Raw genomic sequence first — 14,648 nt, forward strand, 5'->3', positions numbered from 1 at the left:
TAAGAACTTAAAAACTAGAATGGTAAGTAGCACAAAAGAGAATCATAGGATCCTGTGTGCATGCCTAAGAGGGGTCAACTCTCTGATCGTTAGAGTTTATCATAAACATTATCAAGATTCATGGTTTATTAAAAATAGCAAGACTGATGAAAGAGAGGGAAAAATGTGCAAAAATATCACAGGAGTTTCTTTTAACCTAACAAAATGACTACTTTTTTTTAATTCTTCTTTCATATGATAAATCCCAAGAGCAGTTTCCCTCCCTCCACTCCTCTTATCCTCCACTCCCCAGCCCCATAGCCCTCTCCCCTAGAAACACTGCTCCTCTGTTTACCTTTAGAAAAGATCAGCTTTCTAAGTGATATCAACCAAACATGGCATAACAGGCTCCAATAAGACTAGGCACAATCCCTCATATCAAGGCTGGGCGAGGCCACTCAGTGGGAGAAAAAGGTTCCTAAAGGCAGGTAAAAGAGTCAGAGACACATGCTAGTTCAAAAAGAAAAAGAAAAAAGAAGGCCAGGCGGTGGTGGCACACGCCTTTAATCCCAGCACTCAGGAGGCAGAGCCAGGCAGATCTCTGTGAGTTCAAGGCCAGCCTGGGCTACCAAGTGAGTTCCAGGAAAGGTGCAAAGCTACACAGAGAAACCCTGTCTCGAAAAACCAAAAAAAAAAAAAAAAAAAAAAAAAAGAAAGAAAACTTCTAATAATGTAGAAAAATGCATTTTCCCTTAAAACTTTATTTCTTTAGTAAATAGTTAAACATTGCTAAGAGAAGTTAGACTAGTGTAAAATAGCTAAAATGAACATTCTGCATGACTAAAAATTAATACACAATAAAGCTATTAAAATAAACTAAATTTGAGTAGAAAAGGACAAAGCCAGACTCACCTCATTATAAAATAATTTAAAATTCTGAACAACTTCACATGTATTAAATGTAGTTTAATGAGCTATAAGAAAGAAGAAATAACTTGATTATTTATAACAGCCAAGAAAATTATTTATGTTTTATTATCAATACTATTTTCACTAGGAGAAAATGAAATTCAATATAAATTATGTATATTTGTTATATACATATAGTGAGCAACATTCCCGATATTGTATTTTCTCACAAGCTCTGAGAAATAGCATGTCTATATTACACGTATTACAGTACTTCTTTATACACTTTGTTGTTTACTCATATGAAGAGAGCTTTAAGATAGAGAACAAAGAAAGAGATAATATGTAAACACTTCTAAATGTCTCATAACTGGACATTAAAGGTTGGAATAACAAAATGAAGATATTACTTTCATTTGTATCATCACCTGAAAGCATTTAAGATACAGGAAGCATAAAAAAGCCAGTGAGACCAGCAAGTTCGTGGTTCCTGAAGTACAGCATCTGATACTTTCCCTTAGATTTGTTTCATGGTTATATTGTCTTTCCTTAAAAAACAGTGTATTAACTTACTGAAATTTAAGAAACAAAAAGAATTTGAAAAATTCACAACTTTTTATTGAGAATCATTCTTTTGTTTTTTGTTTGTTTAAATCATAGAACTATTTTGTTAAGAATCATTGTGATAGATATAGAGACAATAGAAAAAGGGTATGGAGTGATGGGAAGAGGCTGACTACTCTAAAGACAGCATGAGAAAGTGGAATTTATAGTCAGGGAACAGGAGATGGGGTTGAAAATGTCTAAGAAGAAACACCCAAAAAAGAGGGTGACATTTATCACTTCCACCTAACAAGATTCTTAGGGAAGAAAGACAGGGACACAGGTATCTCAGAGAAAGTGAGTGGATGAAAATTTGATCAAAAATGAAAGATGATCAAACACTGGACTGGGTGATACTCTTTCTAAGTGGAGAGTAGCAACATTCTTTGCTAACCCTGGATTCTGCCTGAAAGTGTATAGATGGTTCTTGAAGATGAGCTAAACATGGATAAGTAGACCATCTTGTTCCCCCTAATGTTCAGGGAAACAACAGACATCTTCTCTCCTTTGAACAGCACCAGACTCTTTTCTCTTGAGATATTTTTTGTGTTTTTTCCTTTGTTTTGTTGTTGTTGCTTTGTTTTTATACCAGGGAGTAGCAGTAGTGTGTGCTGGAACTTGGTTATAGGTTATAGAGAATGTTACTAGCTTTCAGGCAGTTGAGGGATTTCTATGAAAATCAAGAAAGCCAGGATGATCACTGTAGTGGGACAACCAGTTTGAGTCCAGAGGGAGAGGAGGTGAACATTCTTCTTATGCTTGACAATGGCAGTGGGCATCCAGCAGATTGGTTGGCATGCAGTTTGAACGACTGAAACTAGATCTGGAGCTGTGCTTGACTTTCAGGTTCTGGGAGGCAATCAAGAAGAATGGCAAAAACTTTTATTAGGAGTCTTTGGGATTTCACTGACCAACAACTCAAAGGAAGATGTGCCTTGTCTGGTATTGGGTTCTTTTGTTAGATAGTCTATGGATCTTCTGGTGTCATTTTCAGGTAAAGTTGGATAGTATTAATCTATCTATCTATCATCTATCTATCTATCTATCTATCTATCTATCTATCTATCTATCTATCTATCTATCTATCTATCATCTAGCTATCTATCTATACATATATATGCATTTTTATATTTTATATGTATTTAATATAAACAAAATATTTCTCTATGATCTTTTCAAACATCTTTACTTATCCTCTCTTTTTCTATATTACAATCCTTCTCCCTTTCCCAGTTAAATATTTCCAAATTTCCCCCCTTTCCTTCTTCCCAGCACTTACATCCCTAGGGAAGTACCTACTCACCCCATTTCCCTAAGTTACTAGGTTCTCCAACTACATTTCATATACTCATCTTCATTCCGACAGATAGTGCAGCTCTTCCCTCTTATCAACAAAGTTTGTCTTTGCAGCAGACAGGAGGTTACTACAGAAGTCCACAGCTGGTCAAAAGGCAGATAATAAGTGACCTTGGGTTCCAAACATCAAATGTAATATCTACAACCTAAATCCTACACCTGAGTCTCAGGAAATGTCATCAGCATATATAGGCAGAAAGATTGTAAAAGTGAGAAGAGTGGTGTGGTGGTCTGAATGAAAATGGCCCCCATAGGCTCACAGGAATTGACACTATTAGGTGGTGTGGCCTTGATGGAGTAGGTAAGGCCTTGTTGGAGGAAATGCACCACTGGGTGTCGGGTTTTAGGTTTCAAATGCTCAGACCCAGCCCACTGTCTCTTTCCTGCTAACTACAGTTCCAGATGTAGGACTCTTGGCTCCTCCAGCACATGCTTCCCACTGTGATGACAATGGACTAAACCTCTGAACCGTAAGCCGGCTGTAGATAAATGCTTCCCTTTGTAAGAGTTGCTGTGGTCATAGTGTCTCTACACTGCCATCAAAACCCTAACTAAGAGAAGTGGCATGACTAGGATGAGATAAAATCTAGACATGGCAGGGATACTGCAGCCATGGACACCCAACCTTAGGGACGCTTGCACAAGACCTGATAAGACAGTACCGGTTGATATGCTGAACTGGAAGGGATTAAATTTCACAAGCCACCACTTTTGGATAAGGGGCTACAGACAACCAATGTCTGCTGAAGGAAGGAGAACCAGTTTTCTCCAGGAATGAGCGCCCTGATAGGTTTTTGAATTCTAAGTAGTGGTTAGCCCTAAGCACATGTATTTCTATACATCCAGGCAACATTAACTGGACTCAGTTAGGTATATATGTATAATATGTTTTATATGTTACATTTGTGTGTGCATACATATCCAACATTAATAATTAAAGTAGAAGAGGTCATTATTTGAGGGGGTTTGGGAGTACATGAGCAGAACTGGGAGAGAAAGGGATGCAAATAATGTGAATAAAATATACCCATGTACAAAACTCTGAAAAGAATTAAAACTAACATAAAAAGTTATTCTAAAACTATCCTGTTTTCTACTTTTGTGGATTTATTGAAAAATTTTCATAATTCTACTCTAGATAATCCTATTATTTGCAAATACAATTTTATTTTAATGTGATGATGTAATAAAATACATATGAATTCACCATAGATTAATACTATAGAAACTTAAGCAATTAAAAGATTTAAAAAAAGCAATTCCATACTCTAAAGCAGTTTCCATTTTCATTTCATTGTTTCACTAATACTTCCTAGGCATCTGTAATTTCCAGAAGATGTCTCATCTGGGTACTCAACACTGGAATCCTGACTCCTTAACACTTTAAACACTGTAGTATAACAAAGGACTTGCTTATGTGGCCACTCAAGTTCTACTTAAGTCTACAGCAGTTGTCAGAGTTTTCAGGCACTTGACATTTAAAGCTCCTTTTAGGTCCCTTGAATTGTCCATGAACATATTATATATCTGAGTTATTTTATTATAATGTACTATGGGTTTGAAACAGAGATAAAAAGTTTGATTCTCAGCATCCACATGGCAGCACCCACATGGCAGCACCCACATGATAGCTCCCAATTGGATATAACTCTAGTCTCAGGGGATCCAACATTGTTTTCTACCCTTGAAGGAACCAAGTAAACATGTGGCACACAAATATACATACAACAAAACACCAATACACATAAAAATAGAAATAAAATAAACCATTCTTCAAAGTGTTTAAAATTAGAAAAATAAATAATTGAAAGTTTTAAGCTTTAAAATATTTATGAATTTGAAAATATATTTTACAAATTTAATTGTGTCAAATTTGGTTTGAGTATTGCATTCCAACAAATTAATTTTGAAATTCATTTTAATTGATTATGTAATTGATTTTCCTGTAGTATGAACTTTTTTTATCATATTAAAATGTAATTTCTTTAAATTTTATTGGCCTGGGTGATTCACTTAAAAATTTATTCTGAATCCTCCATAATGTAATTGCTCTTATGATATTTGTTGAGCTAATTGCTGGGGGATGTCTTTCTGTCTGTTCATTATGAATATATGTTTTTCCCATTGGTTAATAAGTAAGCTGCTTTGCCCTATAGCAAGACAGCTTAGAGGCAGGCTTAAAATCCAAGGAGAGGGACAGGAAAGACAAAGGTGGAGTCCAAAGAGACACCAGTCACTGCTGAAGGAGAAGCAAAATGCCAGGAGATCAGTAATGCTACTGCCACGTGGCAAAACATAGATCAATAGAAATGGGTTAATTTAAGATGAAAGAGCTAGCTAGCAAGAAGCCTGCCATGGCCATACAGTTTGCAAATAATATTAAGCCTTTAAGTGATTATTTTATAAGCAGCTGTGTGACTGGAGAAACCTTCTAGCTACAGCTAATACTCAACAATTGGCAAAAATATGTCTAAGGGAAGGGAGAGAGCTGAGATATCAGAGAGCAAATCCCTACTCCACCCACTGAACTTTGGACCTATAGTAGATCTTTATTTAGCAGTATTCAATTGTGGCAGCAGATAAGCAGGGCACACATTCTTAACCAACAGAGTTCTGTATATTCCACAAACACAAACAAAAACATGTGAAAAGAATTAGAGCATCTTAAAACAGACTTTTAATTTAGCACTTTGACATGACTAATTTTCTGGATTATAAATTTGTGAATATTTGATCAGAAGAAGAAAATGCAATACAAGTGAAATGTGGATTGGGATATAGTTAGATCTCAGTATGAGTTTGGGTTTTTCCATTTACTTGTTTGTTTGTTTGCTTGCTTTTTTGGTTTTTTGGGTTTTTTTTAGATAAAATACCAAATTTTACAGAAGATCTTAGACTCTCTAAGCTATAAGTCTTTTCCTTGTAAAATGAGATTGATATGATGTTAACTCCCTCCCCACACTGTTCTAAGAACTAAACTAGATAAAGCATACTAACTTCTTAGCAATGAATACATTGTGCATGTGATTAAATCTTGAAGGTTTTTTTTTTCTGGTTATTAAGAGTTATTTTCTCCCCCAAGGGATCCTTTATTTTTATTATTATTAATTATGAAAACTTGGTCTTAGCTTAGGCTTGTTCCCAACTAGCTCTTTTATTTATTTATTTATTTATTTTTAAATTTAATGCCAAATGCTGTTTATTGAAGGAGGGAAAAGGTCTTAAATACAGACTTACAGCATAATGGGAGAACCCCAGAGGGCAGAAGTTCTTACAATGTTTTACAATCTTGCATCTAAGCTGTTAACGCCCATTATGCAGGGTACACAGACAAGGAACTTCCCTTAAGCATTCAGGAGGGTAGAACCCAGCAGAGAATTAGCATAAGGAGGATATCAATGTCAAGGTCAGCAAGCAAGGCAACGGTTACTCAAAACAGGGGCCAGGACCATACAGGTCCCCCTTTTACTAAAAAATGAGCTTCTGACTTAGGTTGCGTGGTACATCAACAGGTTACCTTACCCGTCATGGAGACACCTGCCTAGGCCACAGAGGCACTCTGTCTTAGTTTGGTGAGTGCTCCCCTCAAGCATTACCCATCTCTGAATACTCATTATCATACAGGCTCAATCAATTGTGTGTGAGCTGCAGAGTTAACTGCTCCCAAAGATCTCAAAGTGGCACTGGGTTTGCAATCTGTGTGTTTGACACAGAAAAGACCAACAGAAGTCCTGTCCCACCATAGCCAGTAGCTAAAGGCAACTTAGCCATTCCCTTCCTTAACGAGCCTTACCGCAAATTGGAGTCCTTGTAAGATGGTATCCCAAAAGCAACTGCAACTTGAGTTTATAAATTTATAATTTTCAAAGCCAATCGAAATGTATATAACTATTGAATTAAATTTTATCATGCCCAATAGAATGAAAGATTAACTAACTGTGGTAGCTACTTTTGCTGCCAGGGTCTCCACTGTGCTAGCTGTAGTAATCAATTATGAAATGGTAATCCCAGAAACAGTAGCAGCGTTTGCCGCAATTGCTATAACAGCAACAACGGCAGCAGCAATGTCAAATTCTCTTCTGGAGCACGTGGACATCCACTGGCGTGGATACAACTCCAGTAACACAAACCGCCAAGGCCCATTTTTCTTGATCCCAGCACGACTTAAGCTGGCAGCTCTGCAAAAGAACAACTAAGAACCGTAAAGAAAAACAAGCAGCTCATAAGGAGCATAACTAATGGTCTTATAATGGCTACATTCAGGCTCATAAATTTTAAAGTATCTTCAAAGGGGGGGCTAAATGAATTTCAGGAGGCCAATAAATGCTGCACAGAGCCACTCCTGAAAAGTAGGTACTACACCAGCTTGAAGAGGATTGTGAAAATGAAAAGGCTTAGCTGGCATGCTACTGTTAACAAATCCCCAAGGGATTCTTAAAACTTCATAAGAGAAGATTTTGGGCAACATTTTTATTGATGCAATAGTCAGCTATTTTTACTTTTTAGAAATAATTTTATTTCATGATTTACCATTTGTTTTTTGTCTTGGAACAGAAACAGCAGACAATATCTTATCCTCAGTTCATGGTTCGCTGGACACTGAATTCATGCATCAGTCTTGAACATACCTCCATTCTATTTCATGCTTTATAAGCATAAGAGATCCTCAGGAAATGAGGCTGAGAGAAGCTGAAGGGCAAGCTTTTTTAAAAAGCCAAAACATGTGCTTTTCTAAATGACAAAAGGTATCAAGAACATATTATGTGAACGACCATACACAATTCATTTATGAGGAGCCATGGAGTAGAAGGATCACTGATGTAGAATATTACTTTAAGATATATCACATTTGTTTATATGGTGGAACATTTGTTTTAATGATGCAAAGATGTGTTGCAGTTGTTTATGTTGCATTTGTTTAACTCTGTGAAGCTGTGTTACTGTGCCTGTCTAAAACATCTGATTGGTCTAATAAAGAGGTGAACAGCCAATAGTGAGGCAGAAGAAAGGATAGGCAGGGCTGGCAGGCAGAAAGAATAGCTAGAAGGAGAGATCTAGAAGAAGAAGAGAAAAGAGCAAGAGAACAGGAAAGAAGGATGCTAGGGGCCAGCCAGCCAGCCAGCCATGGGGTAAGATTAAAAGTAAGATATACAGAAGTAAGAAAATGTAAAACCCCAGAGGCAAAAGGTAGACAGGATAATTTAAATTAAGAAAAGCTGGCTAGAAACAAGCCAGGCTAAGGGGGGGGGGGTGTTTATAATTAAGAATAAGCCTCTATGTGTGATTTATTTGGAAGCTGGGTGGCAGGCCCCCCAAAAGAGAAAAAACCAACAGACCACAGGGATAATTGTGGGAGCCTGTAGGGAGACCAGCTCCGATATGTTTCCACCTTTAGAAGGGATCTTAGGTGGAGGAGAGAGGGATAAGAAAATATCAGATAGAAAGAGAGACCTAGACAATAAGGAGACAGACAGAAACACAGGACAGCTTCAGGAGGACCTGGGTCAATACCAAACAGCCTCTTCATTTATTCAAAACAGCTTTTTATAAGATACCAAGGGGAGAGGCAAAAGACCCCCTCCCCCCCCTTGCAAGATCAAAGCCCACTGTACAGCCCAGTGTATACCCTTCAAAAACACCTGGTAACTGTGGTTAAACCATCCAATTATGCAGCCCTGCTGGATAAAGCAAGCTCAAATTCTCTGACCCTGAGTAAATTCTCAATAGGAAGCTTCTGTGGGCTCCCACAGTATTGAGTGTGCATCTCGTATTTTTCAACTTACCATATACAATGCTCTACTTACATTTACAATGCAATATAATACTAACTTTATTTCAATAGTGCTTTTGCTTTATTATGAAATCTTTAGTTATAAAAATTAACATGGAAACAAAAATTGCATAAGGATAGTATTCAGGGTGAAAATGAGCTTGAACTCAGAAAATAGAGGTTCTAATTTCACTTCTTGAACAAACCACTTTTGTGAGTTTTCATTTAGTAAAGGGATTCTACCCCCATACTGTCTAACTGGTATCGTCAACACAGAAGAAACTTAACTGACGCTATATCATATGAATAACCAATTAGCCAAGTAGTTTACAGATTTAATGGTTGGACAAAGTCTCACATTCCTCCATTTAATTTTTTCTACTAAGAGTCAATCCATTTTTCTTCTAGAAGTGTTTTATATATTGGATAGATTATCTTAATTTTACAGTATCCATGGAAGATACAATCTGATTTTCTATATTTTACAGATGCAGGAGAGCGAGCAGTTAAAGTAGTACAAAAATTTATTCAGGGGAAGGTTAAGAACTCAAAAGTAAGTTACACCTTAGAAGATAAAATGTGAGTAGAAAGTTGAAGATTTGTCATTTTTTTCTTAAGATAAACAATACAACAATGACAATGAAGTGTGCTTTCTTTGGCTGACTACTAATGTTTGATTAGGACAATTTACCTCTCTTGAGATTTAGGTTTTACATCTAAAAAGTAAAGAAATGGAGCTAAATAACTCATGAGCTTGCTTCCATGTCTACCACTTTATAATTCATTGTTAAACCACAATTATGAATATTATAATATAAATATAATAGTATAATTTCTTAGGTAATGACGATAAATTTACATTAAATGTTTGAAATTCTTTTTAGCACTTATATTTGAAATAGATAACATACATATGTATGTGACAGTGTCATAGCGAAATACATTACATTGTATGCTAACTTAAAAGTAAAGAACTCTCACTTACCACCAAGATCTGAGGCCCATTTAACATGATATAAATCATGCCTTGTACTGTAAACCTATGCAACCACATGGTGCTAGTGAGGTTACTTGTATCAGAGAAATATCAAGAACCACTTTACCAAACTAGTATAGTTCCTAACTGCATCATTCAAAATATCTATCGTTAGACCTAAAGACAAATGTAACTCTAACCTCCCATCACAGAAACTTTTTTTTTCTTTTTCCTTTTTTTCAACTGAAGGACCATTACAGAAAACCACAACTGGCCAAAGTGCAAAGAAGAAGTGATCCTGGTGTCTCATGCCATAGCCAACACAACTACAACACACCTGCACTGAAGAAATCGGCAACATCACAGAAAGGGGTGTGGAAAGATTGTAAGAGTCAGAGAGGACCAAGAAGTCTGATGTGGGATTGTGTCTCCATCTAAAAATGACAGAGAAGTTACCCATATAATTTCACACAATGTGGCTGTCTAAATAAGACCAGATCAAAGGCAATACCAATAGCCAGGCTAATATGGAAGAGGAAAACTCATGGGCCCCACCTCTAGATAAAGAACTACGAGCAACTAAGGCATGTTGACAAAGGGGGATGAAGGGACAGGCCCACTAATTGTTAGTCTATTGCCAAGTGGTCAACCTTGAACTCATGTTCATACAAATAACACTGAAAGAGCTGAGTAGGCTGATTATGTATATATTCACACACACACACACACACACACACACACACACACACACACACACCTGCAAGAGACGGGGGAGGGATAAAGAGAAAGGGAAAAAGAGGGAGAATATCAACAAAGAAAAAGACAATGATTTCAAGAGGGAGCCACAGGTATACAGGGAAGTCTAGGGGAAGAAAGGAAAAGAGGAAAAATTATATAATTCCATTTTAATTTAAAAATAAAAGAAGTTTTTTTTTAAACTGTGACTCTAATACCCAGTCTTAGATTATAATTCTCCCATTTCACTCAAGACTAACCGAGACTATGTTGGAACTTCTGGAGACCATCATGGAAACCTTCCTAAGGCTACCTACCATTCAGTCATACAATGGACCCTTACCAGCTCTATCCTTCTCTGCCATAATCTGCAGTCACTAAAGCCATATTAGGGTTTGAAAGACATAAGACATTTCATTGAATATTATGTTGTATAATATCTTATTTTTGAAATAGTTATTCATTCATACAGTAGCTCCAGCTTGCTTATTTTAATTTCTGTATTGTATCTAAGTGCGTCTTTCTGTTCTCCTGGTGGTAATACATGGTATTATCAAAGAGTGGAAAGGCTGAGGTACCAGAATGTTGAATACTCATCGATAATTGAAGTTCCACATCATTCTCCATGGCTCAGGGATTATTACAAAAGAAGAGAGGGTGGGGGAGGAAGAGTTAGAAGTTTAGAGAACAGAGTGATGTGATATACTGACATCTGAGTATGACATGGCTGTTGCATTTACGGTGTGTGTGTGTGTGTGTGTGTGTGAAGACAGGTAAACTTGGGGAAGGATCTTGAGCATCCTGTTTTGTCATTTCCTGCCTGTTCCCCTTGATGATGGCATCCCATTGAGCCTGGAGTTAGGCTGTCAGCTAACCAGCCCCAGAGATCCCTCTCTCAGCCCTCATTTAGAAGAAAGGCATCAGTCATGCCTGGCTCCTGGCTCCTTAATTTTTTTTTTTTCTTAAGTAAATTTATTTTACAACATCATTTAGTTCAACATAATAGCCACAGATTCCCCTGTTCTCCCACTCTCGCCCCCCTCCCCTCCCCCCACCCCACCCCCATTCCCACCTCCTCCAGATCAAGGTCTCCCCGAGGACCGGGATCGACCTGGTAGACTCAGTCCAGCCAGGTCCAGTCCCCCCCTCCCAGACCGAGCCAAGCGTCCCTGCATAGGTCCCAGGATTCAAACAGCCAACTCATGCAACAAGCCCAGGACCCGGCACCAACACACAGCTGCTTCCCAAACAGATCAAGCCAAATGACTGTCTCACCGGTTCAGGGGGCCTGATCCAGTTGGGGGCCGCTCAGCCTTTGGTTCATAGATCCTGTGCTTCCATTCATTTGGTTATTTGTCCCTGTGCTTTATCCAACCTTGGCTTCAACAATTCTCGCTCATATAAACCCTCTTCTTTCTCACTAATTAGACTCCCAGTGCTCCACCAGGGACCCAGCCGTGGATATCTGCATCCAGATTCCTCAGACCTTCCTTGGATGGGGTTTATGGCACAACTAACAGGGTGTCTGGCCATCAGGCTGGAAATTCAAACTGACATCCACACATTTGTGCAGCAAGTGCTTTCAGTTACTGTTCTGAGTTGGGGGGAAGTATATCTTAGAGAAGTTTTAGTTTACTTTTCCCTGACAGCTAGGGATATTGAATAACTTTTAAAATACTTTTGGGCCACTGTTTTTAATCTGTACACTCAGTTTATTTGACAAGTTTTGATTGTCAGTTTTATTTTCCTGGTATTTAAATTTTATGATTCTTTTTTTTTTTTTGAGACAGGGTTTCTCTGTGTAGCTTTGAGCCTTTCCTGGGACTCAATTGGTAGTCCAAGCTGGCCTCGAACTCACAGAGATCCACCTGGCTCTGCCTCCCGAGTGCTGGGATTAAAGGTGTGCACCACCGCCCGGCTAATTTTATGATTCTTAGTAAATTCTAGACATTAGTTCCTCATCAGAAGTGTAGCTGGTAAAGATTTTCTCCCATTTTGTAGGCTGTCTGTTAACACTGCTGATCATTTCCTTTGCTGTATAAAAACTTTGCATTTTCATGTGGTCCAAATGCTCATATTGGGGTGAGTTCCTGTGCTGCTAGTGTTCTATTTTAAAAGTTCTCCCCTACCCCAATATCTTGAAGGTTATCCCGTGTGTTTTCTTCTAAAAGCTCCAGGTTTCAAATTAAGGACTTTGATCCATTTTGAATCGATTTTTGTACAAGGTGAAAGATAAGAATCTAATTTCATTCTTTAGCAGGTAGAAATCCAGCATTTCTGGTGCTGTTTGTTGAAAAGACGGTTTTTTCTAAAGTACGTTTTTGCCTCCTTTGTCAAACATTAAGTGGGCAAAGCTTTGCCATCTTATTTCTCACCTCCCTATTCTACTCCATTGGTCTACCTGTCCATTTTATGCCCTATACCAGTTATCACCATCACTCTATAGTATAATTTGGTCAGGAAAACTACTCAGCTCTAAAGAAAATGAAGTTTAAACATTTTCTGGCAAATGCAGAGACTTAGAATGTACAATATAAGTGACATCACACAATCTCATAATGAAAAAAAAACACATGTTCTCTCTTACATGCAGAATCTAGCTAATCATATATGTTTACTCCAGATAAATATACATATAGGTAGAGTATAACATGAAGAAAAGATAACAAGAAAGGCTAAATATGAGGAGATGAGGAAGGGCTGAATGCAGGTAACAGACATAACATGAAAGAAGATATAAAGCTATTTTTTTCCTAATCCTAATTCTGTCATGATTTTTGGGGTTCTGGAAAAGTACATAAAATATGTTCAATAGTGAAAGTGAATCATTTAATATGATGTGTCATAGCTTCTATTCGGAATGCCTACTCAAACTGTATAGGAATAGTTCACTGATTTGTGTAGACTTTGGGGTCTGTTTAATTTTGGTGTGTGATGTCTTTATTTATTTGCAATTTTTTTACAATATAAAGTTTATCAAATTAAAAAGAAATTCATTATTGTGTATAATTAATAGATAATGAAAAATTAAAATAAAACAACACACACAAATACAAAGGCAACAGATGCTGTGAGGTTGTGGAGAATGATAGATACATTGATGGTGAGAGAGCATATTTTTGTAGCCCTTACTGAAAATCACATGGAGAATTTTAACGAACTTAAAGGCCCTATGCCCAGAAATAGATGGCCAACACAAAATGAACTCAAGAGCACCTTTGGAGGGGAGAGACATATACATGCTACCAGGCCATCACAGCTTTCAGATGAGAGACCCACAACTTAACACACCTTTAGAATGAGGATGTGAGCAGGAGTATACAAAACCAGAGTTCACACACAACTGGTGGCAACTGTGAAGGTCAGTAACTACGGGGACACCAGAATAGGTGCAGGGATCCAGAGCATTTATGATGTTACTTCTAAGAACTTGTCCAGATTTTTAGTCAATATAGAAGAAAAAATTCTCAGTGTTTCTGTCGTGGGGATTGGGGTAGTCACCATTTTGAAATATTCCAAAGAATCCTATTCTTCCTAAAAAGATCATCAGCCAGGTATGTATAATGGCTGTTTCACCAAAGCCTAACCTTCTGCGCTTTTATTAACTTCTGCCCCAACTGGAGTAAGGAAAATACCCAAGTGAAGAATCTGCTAACCTTCTATCTTCCACACCTGCTTGCTTCTTTGGGGGAAAGCAAATCGACTATTCTGGAAACCTCGAGCTGTCCCTGTCTTCCTAAAAGGGTATGGGAAGCTAAGAAACACTCTTGAAGAATACTGTGGAGTATCAGCATCAGGCTCATTTAATGAGGGACCTACTCACAGTATTGTATATTACCTCCTTCTCTATATACCTCATGATAATATTACTAAGTGGATATTTATAACAGATGCTAGTATTCCATAATCAAACTGACCTTTCTGTTGAAAAAAATTTATGAGGATGACTAAATTTAAAATATATATATATAGTTTGAACATACTAAATATCAAGATCAGAACTAATTATTGAGGGAGTCTTGGAAGGTTCAAACCAAGAACTGCAAGCAAGACAATGATTAGTGGTAGGATAAAGGGTTTCATTGAAAAATATAGATAATATACAAGAATAACAACCAATTAAAGAGAAAAGGTGAAAGAATTCAAAATGATCAAGCCCAACAATATTGTAATGAGGAAAAAAATCCTTGGACAGATTAACTAGTAGACTAGACACAGCTGAGGAAATATCTGAGTTTGAGGATAGAACAATAGAGACTTCTAGCAATGTAATTTAGTGAGGAAAATGACTAAATAAAACACTATGCCATCTAAGAGCTG

General features: G+C 37.4%; 1 long non-coding RNA gene across 2 annotated transcripts in view; it reads right to left on the minus strand.

Moving 5' to 3' along the window:
• LOC119088048 overlaps positions 1-10,971 on the minus strand; it is a 32,201-nt gene extending 21,230 nt beyond the window's left edge. For both annotated transcript variants that reach the window (XR_005091619.1, XR_005091620.1), the window contains exons 1-2: positions 10,907-10,971; positions 892-953 (exon numbers count right to left, since the gene is read on the minus strand). This is a non-coding gene — a long non-coding RNA (uncharacterized LOC119088048). The remainder of the gene's footprint in view (positions 1-891; positions 954-10,906) is intronic.
• Between the last annotated feature and the right edge of the window lie 3,677 nt (positions 10,972-14,648).

The sequence above is a fragment of the Peromyscus leucopus genome, chromosome 5 (assembly GCF_004664715.2).
Source record: "Peromyscus leucopus breed LL Stock chromosome 5, UCI_PerLeu_2.1, whole genome shotgun sequence".
NCBI lineage: Eukaryota > Metazoa > Chordata > Mammalia > Rodentia > Cricetidae > Peromyscus > Peromyscus leucopus.